This window comes from Clarias gariepinus, chromosome 8 (genome assembly GCF_024256425.1).
Source record: "Clarias gariepinus isolate MV-2021 ecotype Netherlands chromosome 8, CGAR_prim_01v2, whole genome shotgun sequence".
NCBI lineage: Eukaryota > Metazoa > Chordata > Actinopteri > Siluriformes > Clariidae > Clarias > Clarias gariepinus.
In genome coordinates this window covers 7,681,260-7,683,769 of record NC_071107.1, presented here as the reverse complement: position 1 = coordinate 7,683,769, position 2,510 = coordinate 7,681,260, and the positions used below count along the sequence as shown (strand labels likewise).

Sequence of the window (2,510 nt, the reverse complement as noted above, 5' to 3'; positions counted from 1 at the left end):
AAGCGTAACGTGATCACAACTTAGCCAATGGCTCTCTCTTGCACTGTGAGATGGGTAATCGTCTTCTATGTTTAGTCTCAGTGCGCCTGCGTCACTCATATAGTCAACATCTGTGCGCACATTCACTGTTTATTATAACATTGTGACTATTCTTTAGTAATTGTACTGCAACAACAGTCTCCATGAAGAAAAATTTTTTAAACGGCTGTAGCAGTGTGGGAGATGATTCTGTTTAACGACAAGGCAATGTCACATGTCCAAAAAAACAAAAAAGGGGGCAAAAGCAAGTCGCATTAAAAGACACTAGACACTTGCCAAAAGAGCAGTAATTCCGTGTGTGTGTGTGTGTGTATGTGCATGCAAGCAATAATCTTGTTCATTTTACTCTGTTTAAATAAAACTGCCTCCCCATGGAAAAAGCATGGGAAACCCCGTATCAAATTAGTGTACCAAAGCCTCACTGCGGTAGGAAACAACTCTTTGGAGCATTCTGTTCACCTCGTGTGTAAAGTTTTAACGGGTTGTTTTTTCTACCCAAACGCTGGGTTGCCGCTCTTGGGTAATTTTTCTGGGCTATTTACAGAGAGTTGGGTAGTTTTTGTGTAACCCAGCTGCTGGGTTGAAGTTTGCTTGGCTCCCCCCCAAAGTTCACCGGTGGATTCAGCGGCTGTCAGTCAGAGCTTCGTGTCTCTCTTCAGCTCCCACACCGCTGATGACGGTTCATTTAAGGGAAAATGACATTAAATACAAGGTCTGTATACACATGTTCACTCACCTAAGTCACATATGACTAAAAAATTATTACTATATGTAACATTTATTACTGTTGCCGTGTTAAGGTTACACTTAAACTTTCAGGCTGGTCTGAGGTAAGATAATTTAGCTGACAATAGCTGCTATAGTTAGCCAAAGAACCCCAGCTGTGTGTGAAAGAAACGGATAAGATGTCTGAGCTTTTTATCTTTCTCTGTAGAATGTTTGCGGAGTGACGAAGATGCTGAAGTGATGAATGAACGCTAAACCGTTAACTGTAGTGCTAGCATGACGCAGGCATTTAGTTAGGTTACTAGCGTTAGCAAACACATTAAGATTAGAACTTTATTAATCTCACTGCTTGTGAGAATAAAATGCTGGGGTGTTACAAAACACTGACCCTCTCACAAATATACACACCTGCTAACCTCCCGTTTTTTACTAGTTAGTAATTTACTCCGCGGTCAAATTTCTCCCGAGGTATAACAATATTTTACACCTTTCCCCCTTTGATAAGTATGCAAATGTATCACTAGTAATTGCATGTAAGCTAACCAGGTAGCCCTCTTTAACCAAAGTTGCCTGTGACTCAGGCTAAATTAACTAGTCAACGCGCCAACTACAGGAAAAAGTACCACAGCTGAACAGGTAACTACTAGATGAAAGTATTAATATTTTGGTGACTGTGCCAGTATGACCCCAGCTATGACATTTTTTTTCGGTAATTAGCTTAAAATCAACGCAGACCACAAGATCAACTAGTCTGACATATAAAAAGACTTTATCCTAAAAGCCATGCTTATTTTGCTGTTTTATTTTTGGTAGTAGCTGTCTCCATGTTTTTGTTTCAGGTTACCTATACCCTATCTTATTGGACAGCTTTGTCATTTTTTTATTTAGTATCAATCCTATTACACACTAAATTAATAGTTTTATTCAGTTTAATCCTTGCTATTCAACAAAATTGTTTACTTTCTTTCATTTTTTTTTTCTTTCTAAGGTTGGAACCAACATGGTGAAATACCTCCAGCAGGCTGAAGGGTCAAGGCCGTACCCCTACATCCTGACGTTGGGAGAAAATGACCAGCGCTGCTCTTAGGCATTCGTCATTCTGGTGGGACAGGCTCTGGAGCAATGCACACTATACTTGGGGCGGTTGATGTGTGCTTAAAGGCATTTTATATTTTTGACATTAACTATCCAAAGGAGTGTGCTCCTGTATAGGACTTTTTGTAATGTTGCTATGAAATAGCGAGGCCTACTTGAAAAGTCATAGACAGTGTTTGTATGTTAAAATGAGACCAGGGCTGGATAGTTTTGTTCTGCAAAAAAGATATTTGGAGTCACAGAGATCCTGCTCTGTAGAAGCTGCCTCAGCCTATTTGTGCAATTACTCCATTCTGCCCTTGTGAGTAATAGTATGGTAATGATGTTGCTGTTGATTATCTGTTCTTGTGCTTTTGAAAAATAAATATTTTTTCTAGGAACATTTAATAGTATGATGTTTATTGCATATATGTATGGTTTGCAAAACTTGGAAGTTTTTTTGTAATAGACCAGTATATCAAAGTATTTTTTATTCATATTATTTTTTTTTACTGATTCACTATAAACAAATTACCTATTTTGCTGGGTAAAATTAACCCAGCATTATAGTTAAATGTGACTTAGCATTTAGGTTGAATATTTAACCCATCTTGCTGGGTTAAACAAATAACCAATTTTGCTGGGTTAAATTAACCCAGCAATATTTACCC

The 2,510-nt window shown here is 38.2% G+C and overlaps 1 long non-coding RNA gene across 1 annotated transcript; it reads left to right on the top strand.

Annotated features, from left to right (window-relative positions):
- The first annotated feature begins 596 nt into the window (after nucleotides 1-596).
- Nucleotides 597-2,242, top strand: LOC128529320 (uncharacterized). Its single transcript, XR_008361045.1, has 2 exons — nucleotides 597-751; nucleotides 1,754-2,242. It is a non-coding gene; the product is annotated as an uncharacterized LOC128529320 (long non-coding RNA).
- The last annotated feature ends 268 nt before the right edge of the window (nucleotides 2,243-2,510 follow it).